This window comes from Equus quagga, chromosome 4, assembly GCF_021613505.1.
Source record: "Equus quagga isolate Etosha38 chromosome 4, UCLA_HA_Equagga_1.0, whole genome shotgun sequence".
In the NCBI taxonomy this organism is placed as follows: domain Eukaryota; kingdom Metazoa; phylum Chordata; class Mammalia; order Perissodactyla; family Equidae; genus Equus; species Equus quagga.
Window position 1 is genome coordinate 27,944,283 of NC_060270.1, and position 14,318 is coordinate 27,958,600.

Here is a 14,318-nt window from a genome sequence, read left to right on the forward strand (position 1 = left end):
CGGAAAACTCACGGGGATGGGACCGAGCGCTAGTTCCAGCTCCTGACTGGTTACTTAGCCGCTTACTCCAGCAGAGTCCTCCCCTCACGCGCCTGTCTCCCATCTGCTCGTCGTGGAAAGAGCCAAACTAGATGAGATCTCTCTAAGGTCTCTTCTAGGTCAAACATCTTTAGTTCTACAGTTTTGTACTGATTCATTAAGTACAATTTTTGCTAGGAAGGAAGGAGTACCTGTACCTTTATAGGGAAAATAAGCTATAAACTTAAAAGACCAACTCTTGGGGGAGCCCAGTGGCGCAGTGGTTAAATTTGCACGTTCAGTTTCTCCGCGGCCCCGGGTTCGCCGGTTCGGATCCCGGGTGCAGACATGGCACCACTTGGCACGCCATACTGTGCTAAGCATCTCATGTATAAAACAGAGGAAGATGGGCATGGATGTTAGCTCAGGGCCAGTCTTCCTCAGCAAAAAGAGGAAGATTGGCAGTAGTTAGCTCAGGGCTAATCTGCCTCAAAAGAAAAAAAAAAGGTCAACTCTGTGCATTGTTTTGTGTCTTCTTCTAATCCTTATTTAACACACACACATGCACATACATACACACACTTTTTTAAATCAACATATATATATATATCTTTTTTCACTTGCTAAATTATTTGGATGTACACATTTTTCCATAGGGATATACACATTTTACTCATACAATATGTCATGTTCTATAAATGCATTGGAAGTATCACATTTAACTCTCCCGAATTTTCCTGGGCTGCTAATTATAATTATAATATAAAAATGCCAACCATAAGCCAACTCTTCAGCATCTTCCGTGCAACCAGAGACCCAGGGGAGCAAGAGCTCATTGAATGATAAAGCGACTCTTCAGTGAGTGAGGTTAGAAGGGGAACTTGAGACAAGTGCTGTCACAGGCCAGAGCTTGATACACATGATCAAATACACAAAGCTTTATCCCAAATCTCCTAACCTGGGGGTGCTGAGGCCCTAATGATGCCTCTGGACACCTGCAGAGCAGTAGGTACCCAGCTTCTGCTCAGACACTTGTGGTGCCCTCGGATTGATGTGCATTCTCCTGGCCTGACACCTCAGCCCTCCCAGTGGTCCTCCCAACCCAGCTCTCCCGCCTCCTCTCTCCCTGCTCCTTCTCAGCTTCCCAGTCTACTGGTTCTCAACCAACGCATGCCACAATACCAGGGAGAACATCTCAGAACCTTGCAAAGACATCCCAGAATGGGGAGAGAGTGGGCAAAAGAGGGCAAAGATTGCAAAAAATTCCCCTGAGCAATTCAGATTTACTGTCAGGCCTCAACTGAGAACCATCGCTTTGACTGCTTACTGCTCCCTGTGTCTCCTAACTCCGTGACTTTGGTGCACATCATTCCCCTCACTCAGATCTCCAGCTGTCAAAACCCAACCCTCCGAGTACGTCAGTACTTCTTTTTTTTAATTCTCTCCAAAGCCCCCCAGCACATAGTTGTATATGCTAGTGGTAGGTCCCTCCAGTTGTGCTATGTGGGACGCCGCCTCAGCATGGCTTGATGAACAGTGCCATGTCTGCGCCCAGGATCCAAACCAGCAAAACCCTGGCCCACCAAAGCAGAGCATGAGAACTTAACCACTCGGCCACGGGGCCGGCCCCTATGTCAGTACTTTTGCAGAACAATTTGACAATATCTAGCAAAGATGCTGAAGGCACAACCTTTGAACTAGTAATTCTATTCTCTGGTAAATATCCTAGAAACACTTCTGAACATGAGCACAAAGAGACATGTGCAAAAAATGTTCAATGCCTCACTATCTGAAAGACTAAGAAACTAGAAACAACCTAAATGTTCATCAACAGAAGAAGTGATTTTAAAATTGTGGTATACACACACACACACACACACACACACACACACTCATACACACACAATGAAATACTACGCAACAGGGAAAATGGAGAGCTACATGTATCAACACATATAGCTTATAAAATATATATTTATATAAATTTAAAATATGTAGAAGGATAAATGCAAAAAGCACTATGCAGAAAAATACAATATACTACATATAAAAGGACATTATTTCAGAATAAAACATAAATAAGAAAAGTGTAAAGAAATTCAGAGAATAATAAACACCAAATTCAAGGTCCTGGTTACCTCCAGAGGGTGGAGGGCGAGGGTTGGAAGTGGGTAGGAGAAAACAAGTGCCTTCCATTGATTGAGTAATTGCATTAGTTTCCTGTGGCTGCTGTAACAAATTACCACAAATTTGGTGGCTTAAAACAACAGAAATTGATTCTCTCACAGGTCTGGAGGCCAGAAGTCCACAATCAGTATCACTGGGTCAGAATGAAAGGGTGCGCAGGGCCACACTCCCTCTTCAGGCTCTAGGGGAGATTCTGTTCCTTACCTCTTCCAGCTTCTAGCGGCTGCCAGCATTCCTTGGTTTGTGGCCACATCATTCCAATCTTCAAATGTCTTTCTGCTCTGTCTTCACAGGACCTTTTCCTGTGTGTGTGTGTGTGTGTGTGTGTGTGTGTGTGTGTGTGTGTGTGTGTTTGAAATCTCCCTCTGCCTCCCTCATATAAGAATACTTGTGATGGCATTTAGGGCCCATCCAGATGATCAAGGATAATCTCCCTATTTCAAGTGCCTTAATTTAATACATCTGCAAAGACTCTTCTTCCAAATTTAGCCTTTACAAGTTTCAGAGATTAGGACCTGATATCTTTGGGAGAGGGCATTTTTCAGCCTGCCGCAGTAACGTGTTATTTCTTAAGCTGAATGGTGGGACATAGCAGACAGAGACTCATGGCCATCCACCTTGAGTTACAGTTATGTCTTACATCAGACACAGAGCGTGAACTTCCCACAGAAAAGAGAAGGCTCCGGAGGCTGCAGAGCAGTGTGATGGGAGTAACTCAGTGAGAAGGTTGGAAGACTGGGAGTCATGCTCTAAGAGTGGGGTGTATGAATTTGTCATTTCAGAGGTGGGGCAATTCTGGTTAAGATGAGAACTCTTGTCCATTTTCAGAATTTTTTGTGAATACTTTTTAAGATGTTAAATTATAATATTTAAAGAGTGACCCCTCCTCCAAAAATTAATGAGAGACCTGAAGACTAAAAGACAAACAAACAAAAAAATCTTTCAAAACTGAGTGGATTGGATGCTAATGTCTAGCAGTAGATTTTCAAGCATTGAGGACAGGTCAGGGAAGAAAAATTCCAGTTATATTACATAGGCAGCCACTAGTTCCACCTGCTTTTAATCTAAGCCTTCTGTTTCAACCTCTCCAAGGTCAAAAGAGCTGCCAGTGCTCTGTGAGTCATCTCAGTCCCCAGGAGGTGACAAATGGGCTCAGGAGCTCCCTGGCTCACATGGGCAGGGCTGGAGGAAGCAGGTGGCCACTCCTTTGTCAGCACAGTTCAGCTGTGACTAAGCACATGTTCATTCTTTGCCTGCAGCCTGGTCCAAGCAGGACTGGTATGGCCAAGACATGCACCACAGTGTCAGAGGACTCCCTGCATCCTCCCTTGCCAAATGAGGGTGTGGTTGGTAATAGCCAGGACCAACCCTACTGGAGGATGCTATGGAAATCTATAAAGTTGAGGCTGACATCTGTGGCATTCTGCCTAAGGGCATTTTGTCAACAAAGTGTCCTGTGCATGGGAAACAGTCTAGATGGGTCATTTTTGCACCTTTGGATCACTGATATGAATAACCTCTCTACCTTGGCAGACTTAGAAGCTAAGGTGGTTGGCATTTCATTGGTCAAGTCTCAGCTCAGATGGCATCTCTACAGGCATCTACCTAGAAGTGATTGCCCCAGTTACCTTCCATCCCATCCCCCTTTTGATTTCTTTCTTACCACTTTTCACAATCTGCAATTATCTTGCTTTCTTATTTGCTCATGTATTTATTGTCCATCTCTCCCACTAGAATGTAAGCTCTCTGAAGACAGGAAGCCTATTTTTTTTTGTATACTCATATCCTCAGAGCTTCGGATAGTACCTGACACATACCAGGTACTCAATAAGTTTTTACTGAATGAATGAGTGAATGAACGAACAAATGAATGAATGCAGAGGCTGAGTAAATGTCCCAGGACCAAGAAAGAATCAGTCATAGAAGTGAAGACAGAACCCAAATATCCTATATTCATGTGCTTCAACATATTCAGCTAAGACGGCTTCCCAATTTGCTATTTTCACAACGTTCCCACATTTACCACTAAAATATCATCCCCTTCATATGCACATTCATTTTCCAACTGGAGAAACTGGAGCCCAGCAAAGTGAAATGACTTGAACAAACCTACGTGGCTAGTTATAGTTATGACTTGAACTTGGACCCTAATTTCTATCAGAGAAATAATTTACTCATAAGATGATTTGGAGGTTTTACTTTATTTTGTTCCTTTCCCCCACAAAGAAAACAACAAAACACTTCCTATGAGAAACGTGTTTTTGTCTCCATTAGACAAAAAACTATGGTACAAAGTCAGTGTTACATTTGGCAAGTCAATAACCACTACATAGGGGGTTATATTTGAGGAGTAATTATTAAGGACACGACTTTAGCTAGACTTGATGATATTCTGTGTTATCAGAGATGAGTGAGAGGAGAACATGCTGCTCCCCATGGCTTATCAGGTACACGAGATGATCAACATTGAAGCGTTGGACTTAGACTCTGGTTATTTTTAGCATTAGAGATATTGTTTCATATGGTTAAGGGCCAAGTCTACGAGGAAGCAGAGGACTGACTGACTTCCTGAGGCCTGCCCAGCATCTAGGACCATCTGGACAAGGACAGCGCAGGAAGCCTGAAGAACAGGAGCTTCTAATACTCCCTTCTCCTCCTCCCATGAGACTATGCTGCCTCCTTGTGATTTGAGGGGCAAATGCTGATGGCGTGTACTTAATACATTAATAGAGAAACTTTACTAGTTTCTTAATAAGTCTGAATGTTTTATCTGCGTCCAGTTCTCATTTTCCCTTTGTGTGTTGTTGAAACAATACCCTGGCTCATTCATTCGCCCTATCTTACTTCTTTCTCCTTGAAAATGTCACCTGTTCTGAAGCCTGTTTTGAATTATAATAGAAAAGTATCACCATCTGTCATGGGAAGGAGAAAGAATTTTTTTCAGCTCAAACAAATAAAAGCCCTGAGGTGCTATAGCTTTTCATAAGTAAGTTCACTGCCAACCAACAGCAAAAGAATTACCTACAGTAAGAGGAAATCATGAAGATAAGTGATTTACCAAAGAATAGCCAGTCTTAGAGAACCTTAGCTCTCAAACAAACCTCGTGGCTTACTGATATTCTTCATTAATTATGTTTAGTATTGTAGTAGCCACTCCCACCACCATCCTAAAGAAAGGCATCACCTTTTAAAGTCACAATGAGCAACCCAGGAGCAGCTTCCTAAGAGACAATTTTCAGTACAGAATGATGGTACCCTAAATGTTAAACACAAAACTGGGGGAAAAAAATAACACAGCAAAGCAACTTAAAATGAAAAATATTATTTCAGACTAATAAAAGAAAAGGAAAAAGAAACTATTCAGGTAGTAGAGCAACTTTCTTAAAATCCACAGAACATCCCAGAAAACATTGCATTAAATCACCAAATTCAATACAGTCAAGAAACAGTATGGTAGTTTTCTGCCTAAGGAACAAAGATTGATAAGCTATGCCATGTTTTCAGTTATCTTCTCTGAGGACTGGTTTGACTCATTATTTGAATTATGCCTAAGAACGCTGACAGCTCGCGTATTAGCTCTGGCAGGAAGGCAGCATTCCTGTTCTTAGAATTACTGCCTCTGAAAACAAATCCAATGTGTCAACTCTAAATTATCTCCTTGACTCTTAGCTATTGATTGGCTAGCCTGTCTCTCCTACTACGTGGTGAGGGCCTCACAGGCAGGAACCCTGACTTTTCATTTTTATAACCCTTTCTTCTAGTACAGAGAAGCGAAGTTATCACACGGTCAGGCGTGGAACCTGGCTCAAAAGTCAATCTCCTTTTGAGCACTGTTTTTTTCATCTGTTCTATTCTTTGTTCCTATCTTTTTGGCATTTTAAAGACTTTTAAAAATATTTTGACCAAAAGTACCTCGGATTTTTTATTTCAAATTAGCTCTTAACATATTTACAACATTTTGTGAATGATGGTATTGTTAGTTTCCATATGGCTGTTATTTTTCTTTTATTCACTATGGACCCAAATCTCAAAATCACTAAATAATATACTGGATTCTGAGGTGCTAATTATATATACTATAAATTGTAAATACTAATTTGTACCAAATACTATGGGTGACTAAAAGCAAGTTATTTCAAGCATTTACAGTTGGGATCCACCCACAACAACAGTCTTCGGAGTCTCATATAATCTCCACAACAATGCTTCCAGTTGCCTGCCAGGAGCTCCCTCCCCACCTCACCCAGGCTTTACTGCTCAGCCCCCATCACGGCTAACTGCAAACACCACTTCTTTGAAGGGAGGTACCTTAGAGTCCGCATCTAATGTCTGCGGAAATCCAGCAAGTCCATCAAGAAAAAACAAAATAAAAATGCCAAAAATTAGGCATAAAAAAAAAAGCACAGGCTATTCTCATGGATGCCAAAAGGGCCGTATTTTAGGTACATTGCTTTAGGAGAATTGACCTGGAGCCTGCTTGAGTTGCTCACGATCTAGAGGGAAAGGTAAGCTAGAAAATCAACCATTACAATATAGGACCCAGAGACCACATAGGATTGGGCTGCTGCTATCGAGGTTAGAATGGGGCATTATGGGAGCACAGAGGAGGGTCAGGGAAGATTTCACTCAGGTGCAAATCCTGAGCTGAGTTTGGAAGAACGAGCTAGTATTAGCCAGAAATAGAAGGGTAAGGAGGTGTCATCCTAGGCAGAAGAAAGACTGTCACCCAAGAGAACTCAAAGAATTCGTAGCATCTGGGGTCCAGGGTCTGTGGAGGAGCAGTGGACTATGAAGCTAGATAGGTGGCCAAGGGTCAGACCACCCATAGCCTTGTAAACCATGACCAGGAGTTCAGATTTCAATCTGAAGGTGAAGGGGAGTGATGGAAGGATCTAAAGCTAGCAAAGAACTTAACTTGTATTGTGAAAATAAAATCAGGAGCCAGCCCTGATGGCCTAGTGGTTAAAGTTCAGCGCTCTCACAGCTTGAGCAGCCCGGCTTCACATCCGGGTCATGGAACCATCTCACCTGTCTGTCAGTAGCCATGCTGTGGTAGCAGCTCACATAGAAGAACTAGAAGGACTTACAACTGGGATATACAACCATGCACTGAGGCTTTGGGGAGGAAAAAAAAGAAAGAGGAAGATTGGCAACAAATGTTAGCTCAGGGTGAATCTTTCTCAAAAAATAAATAAATAAAATAAAATCAGAATACCAACTTATTAATTCATGGTAAAAAGAACATCCCTAAAGAGCAGATCAGAAGCCAGAGTCCTCTGGGAAGCAAATCTTCTGCCTTCAGGTCGGTTCCAAGGGATAACACAGTCTGATGAGGAAGGAGTTGGTGAAGCTCAGGCAACAGGCTAAGGCAGCCTCATTCACTACCCAGGGGGATCCCCCTACCACCAGCCCAAACACCTTCCCCCTGGGGAGGGCGCTGTCCTGAGCAGATAATATGGAGCGAAGGCTCTGGCAGCAGAGGCAGATGGAGAGAGGCTGGGTGAGCTTGATACAGCAGAAGCCTCCATGAATTAATATGAACCCACCCTTGCATGATGGCCATTTTCCTATCTGCTTGGTTGGAGCCAGCCCACACCATTTTCTACCAAATATTCTGATTATCACCCAGAGGATAAGCAGTTTGCGAGGCACGGAGGCTGGAGTGCCCAGCAGACAGCGCTGAGGAGAAGAAGAAACACTGAGGTGTCTGGAGATGACAGTGAGGAAACAGGCTGCACAGCCAGGGAGGCGGAGGGTGACAGGGTAAGAGGCCTAGGGAGAGGAACTGGCCTTAGATGTAAAAAGACTTGTCCACCTGGCCGTTGGAACTCTCCCAAAGCTGGTTGAGCTGGGAGAGAAGTGCCGCCAGCCCAGTTGGCTCCTAAAAGCAGCCGTCCCAGGAGGGAAGAGCTTGCCCGGGCCCCAGAGCCTGGAAAGACTGAAAGTGGAGTTCAGTGCCTGGGGCCGGGGGAGGAGAGAGCAAAAGACATTTGTGTTAAATTCTGCTTGGAGTTCTTTTAACATTGACTTAATTTTATTATATTCTAATCAAGAAGTATAATCTCACATTTAAGAGGTATGCTAACTTGATCCACCAGAAGATTTTATTCCTGCCCACTCAGTATAAATTTTCTTTATTTCTATGTCCCTCTGTAGAAGGAGAGAAAGCATGAAACTAAAGCAGTTAATGTTTTTATGTGTTCTCTTTGACCCTGAAAAATCTGAGGGAGTTTCTCCTGCTGCCTTAATGCAGTGTTTCCTATCTGGAGGCATCTAGCAAGATCAAAGTGCGTTTCAGCCATGGTCATCCAGAAAGCACCACAGCCGTGCACCACCGTGTCCGTAGCACAGAATCACACACGCTTCTGGACTCTGTTCTAATGTGGCAAATGCAACTGCCTTTGATGGCACAGCTGAGCAGCGTGTTTAAGACTGTTGGAATATTAGGGGTATGGTAGGCCTTTATAAAATTAAGATAAAAATTAGTGTCGACTAAGGGCCTATCTTGGACAGAGTTGGGTTTCCAGATAGGTAAACCATTAACAACAGGCAATTAGAAAGAGCAATCTGGTTAGTTACCTACAATACAACAGTATTGGTGCCACAGTTGGAAAAAAAAAATGTCTAGGGAAAAAGCTCCTTTTCACTTTGGCTTCATTTTTAATCAATTCAGTTCAAGATGCTGGCTAGAAAACCCTATAGATGAGAAAGAGTGCCCTAGAATGTTCTTAACAGGAGATATAAAAGAAAAGATTATTGGAAACCAGCATTTCCTTGCTTTATGTTTCACAGATGAGAATGTTTGCACAGAAACCACCAACCCATGTGGCCCCTGCCGCTGGCTTCCCAAGCGTGAGCTTTTCTCCACAGTCTCCCTGACCTCGCTCTCTCCTGACTTCCAGTCCCAGGGGGGAAACGACCCAGACCAGTTCTTGTGAGAGCTCTGTGGTTCCTACCACAGATTTTTACCCAGCCCTGCCTCATCCACAGATCACAGATGGTCTGGAACCTTATCCAGAGCACAGGCCCGCTTAATAACATCTGACTGACACAAAGAGGAATATACCTTCACGAAAACAGCAACATTGCCCTCACAGGGCACAGAACCAACGCTCAGAGAGACCTAATTAAAACCATATGTGTGTGTGTGTGTGTCTAAAAATGAAGATTTTTTTGTTTAAGAAAGGGTTCCGAACCTAAAATGGAAAGAAAGAAAATACCGGCTGTAGTTCAGTTTATGAAACCAAGCAATAGGTGATGCCTAGAAAAGGGCCTGGCGCGTAACAAGCCTTTAGTAAAGATTTCTGACTGATTGTTGACAGCACAACTCTCCTTGAATGCCTTCTCTACCATATTCAACAGACTTTCTTGTTTCTATTATTCCCTTTACCGCATTGTAGCTGTTAATACCTCACTCTGCCATGTAGAACAAGACATGTAATCAGGTCATTTCCCAAGAAACTGATATTTTTAAGGGTAGCATTATTTGAGGAGGAAATTTCAGAAGAGTTTATTCATTTATTCATTTATTTACTGATTCGACCAACATTTATCAAGAGCTTCCCATGGACAGGCACTGATTCCTTCAGTCATGCTGCCGGGGAGCTAAGAGGAGAAATGCACTTGCTCCCGAAGAGGCTGAAGAGGCTGCAGGAGAGACAGACGCTTAGAGAATTATGATACCATCAGACACAGGAATGCTAACAGTTCCTCAGGCTCTCGGCTGAGGCAAAGACTACCTCTGCCTGAGTGGATGGGGACAGAAGAGACCTTTGAACTGGGGTGATTACAGAGCAAGAACAGGGGACAGCGTTTCACACAGATGAGTAAAACACGGAAAAGTGAAGGAACATGGGGTGCTCTGGCACCTTGAGAAGCGTAGTGTGACTGGTGTGAAGAACACAGGGAGATGGGAAGTGAATGTGAAAAGATAGGGAGCCTAGAAAAACAGATGGGGCCAGATTGCGAAGGCCCAAGGAGGTCAGACTTCATCCTAGGCAATGAGCAGTCACTGAGGACTGAGCTCCCTGAGTGAGAGACGAAAGGGCAGAAGGGTCTACTTGTTTGCCCTGTGCCTAACACCGAGGCTGGGAAAGCAGAGTTGAATTTATAAATTGAAGTTCATCACATAACCCAACTTTTTTTTTAGTATGAGAGCAGTATAAAGAAGAATGGACAATAAGGAAAATGGAGATTGGTCCCTAAACCAATCTGGAGACTGTTACAACAGTCAAATAAAAATAATAAGATTATATATTTGAGAAACTTCAAAGTAGAAGAAATACAAGTAAGCATAAATATGGTTATTCAAGTAAAACTCTTCCTACTCTACACAATGACTATGTGGGCTTCAGTGTATACACAGAGTTTCCCAGGAGGTGTTGATACTAACATCACGTATATTCTGAATCAAAGTCTATACTCCGTATTCCATTATGAGCTCATAGAATAATAAAATGCAGTCGAATCTGGCAATATTAGCACAATGAGATTACAATAGATGGCATTGCTTGCTTACTCCTTGCAATAATTTACAAACTAGACCAGTGGACACTTACGGAAAATTTACAGTTCCAAAAAACTGAGTGATTTCTGGCAAGCACAGATTAATCTGTAGCTTAGCCAGGAAAGTAATTTACGTTTCCTACTCACCATTCCAAGGTTCTTCACACCGCTTATCCTGCCTTCTTTTTTCTTTCCATTTTTTTGTCTAATGGGTTTTTTAAAAAGTAAGTACTTCTCCAGATTCCCTCAATTTAACTCGTTTTTAAAGGGTTAGGAAACACCTAGGAACTAAGGAAACCTTTGTATACCCAACAGGTGTGCGTATGCTTTGTGAGTCTCCTCAGAAAAGAATTCTGGCAAGTTGTTGGCTTTTGTGGTGAGGCGAAGGAATCTTTCTGGTAGATATCTTCAGAGAAGAGAAATGGTGGGGAGTTCCACAGTAGCAAATCAAAGCCATTTTGTTAGCAGAAAATGATTAATCTTTGTCCTTGGCTTTCTTTCTCTCTTTTTAATACTTTCTGTATTTTGGCCTTAGTAGCCGATTCCAATAAGCAGAGAGCCAACTGGCTCGGCCGCATAAGGGGATGCATTAAACACGTCTCCTCGCCTCCTCCCTATACGTAGCACTGACTCAGGCAATCGTGATGAAGTCTTCAGAAAGAGAGCAGAAATAATTGTCAGATAGTTTTTAAACAGGTATATATATTTAAATATATGATTTGCCTTGAGCTCAAGAGCTACCTCTAGAAACTGAAACCAGAATGGAAGCTTCCATCACTCGGCAGCCAAAGCCTCGACACGCAGGAAATGTAACACAAATACAGCCAAATTAAGTGCCTGGGCTGTTTGGTCCATATGACCTCCTGCAAGAGTGGATCTCAGCAGAGGCAAGAAGGAGAGCTCTGTGTAGAAGCACTTGGAAATCTTCTTTGGGCCACAGTGAGAAATAGTGGTTCAATTAATCTAAAACATAAGGAAAAGCTGCACTGGGCTTCACAATCTTGTAGTCAAACTCATATCTCATTAATTGTTAAACATTAAGAAAGTCCTCTCCCTCTGCGTTCACTTTTTGTGGATTTGGGAGTGGAAGAAACAAGGGGCAAAGTTTGACTTTTGATGAGGGACACACTTTTTTGGGTTCTTCAGAGAACTCATCATCATTTCCTGTTCCAATGCTTTTTATTTTATTAACTGTAATAAAACACATTATGTCATACTGTGGTAACTCTTTTCATTAGAAGGTCTCAAAGCAAGGCCGTGCTTAATTAAGGGCCCAGTTACAGTCAGGTCTAGGGAGGTGACTGCCGGGCCCAAGCAGGAACAAAGCAAATCTGCCTAATAATTTAGAGCATGAAGGGAAGTTTTGTGTTTTCCCTTGAAAACACGATGACCATCGCTGACCTGGACTCCTGCGGACAGGGCAGGAGGGGCAATGCAGGTGTTGGAAGCTGCAGTAGAAAAGACTCAGGAAGGGAGGTAGCCATTCTGCTTCCTCCTCAATGACAGCCCTCTCTCTGCCCCAGAGGCTGGGCTGGGCAGGGCTGTCAGGGTGTGATGTCAGATCCACTGGGTAGTAGGAGACATGTGGCCAGGAACAGAGGAGGGGCCAGGAGAGGGAGGTGCCAAGGGTGGCTGAGGAGGCCTCTGCTGGGGTGGTGGGTGGTGGGAGGGGAATCCCTGGGGAACACGCACAGGCTCTGACTAGAAAAGTTGGTGCCCTCTGCCCTTCCTGCTCACTTCCCCCTCCATTATCTCAGGCGGCATTGACACCTTTACTGAGGCCCTGTTTCATGCCAGAAACTCACCTACAGGCTGGGGGCCAGGCAATAAAAACAGAATAGTTTTCAGGAACCCTGAAGTTGTTCCTGAGGAACAGAAGTCTAAGAACAATAAACTGAGTGTTGCTCCTCAAGGAACAGAGCCTGTGCTAAGGGAGATGAGATTTAGGTCACAGAGATAGGAGACTTGAGTGACATTGCTGCCATGGGGGAAGACAGAGTACAGCCCTTCCCCCATCCACATTCTCTCCTCCGACCCCCTACGCCAGTGGCTGGACGTTGCTGGGAACCAGGTGTCAGCTCAATCTAAGGAAGAACTTTCTGAGTCAGAGTTGTCCAAAGATAAAATGAGCTGCACTGGCAGATGGCGAGCTCCTGGCCCCTGGGGTTGTTGGAGAAGAGGCTGTACAGCTACCTGGTGGGCATGACAAAGTCCCTTCCAGACCTAGTAGTCTGTGAATCCACAGGGGCTGGTCTGCTGGAGGCGGCAGTTCTGGGTAGACTAGTCTGCTCTGCTTTGGCCTGGCATGAGGATGATGAGGATAATCAGGGAAGAGTGGTGGGAAGGAGCCTGGTGATGAGGGAGTTGGGACTGGGGGTACGAGTGGGAGGGAAAGGGATCTCTAGGGCTGCCATAACAAAGTGCCAGGAACTAGGCGGCTTTAAACCACAGAAATTTAATGTCTCACAGTTCCGGAGGCTAGAAGTCCAAAATCAAGGTGTTAGCAGGATTGGGAGCTCTAAAGAAGAATCTGTTGTATGCCTCTCCCAGGTTTGGGTAACCCCAGGCATTCCTTGGCTTGTAAATGCATCGCTCTAATCCTCTGTCATCACACGGCGCCCTCCTCGTCTGTCTTCACATGGTCATCTTCTTATAGGGGCATCAGTCATATTGGAGTAGGGTGGGCCCTACTCCAATATGATCTCTTATTTAACTAATTAGATCTGCAATTACCCTATTTCCAAATAAGATTACTTCTGAGGTACTGGGGGTTAGGACTTCAACATATATTATTTTTAGGGGAACACAATTCAACCCATAACAGAAGGCAACTTGCTTAATCTCTGAGACCTCCTCTCTTTCCATCTGTATAACTCTGATGCTGGCACCGCATGGAGATGGGCTGGGGGGCTGGAGTGGATACCAATCCCTCTGCGGGCCCTATTTTGACTTCAGATACAGCATAGTTCTGAGCTTGTTCCTAGGGCTTTGAACTTCTGCCCTTTCCTTTACTCCACAGAATCCACTTCTCACAATATCCACAGCACCCCCAATCAGGGCATCCACATATCCCGATACTCTAGAGCCTCAAACTCTTGCTCTCACCAAAGTCCTCCCTGAGATCCTTCATTCACGCTCAGAGAGGATAACTGGGGGAGGGTGTGTGGCGGAGGGCTTTTGTTTTTCTCCTTTGGGACTCATCAAAGAAAGACCAAACAGTCCCCAAGGCTTCTGGACTATTTCACCCAGTGTAGGACAGCTGGTTACCTTCAGGGAATTCCCTAGATTTTTTGGAGGAACACATTATAAACCACAATTCTAGGAACTTCTGCCAGTAGTACCTTCCATAGGGTTACCAACATAGAGGAGAATGTGGTAAAAATGGGAAACACTAGACTTGGACATAGTCCATCCACTTCGGGCTATGTGACGGTAGTGGTCAGGTCACTTCCCCTCTCTGTCTTTCAGCTTCCCCAACGGTAAAAATAAGTTAGACTATTTCAACACTGATATTCTATGATGTCATAAAAGTCAATATTCTATGATTTCATAATAGGTCTCCAAGGGCCATTCCAATGCTGATATTCCATGATTTTATAGAGAATTAA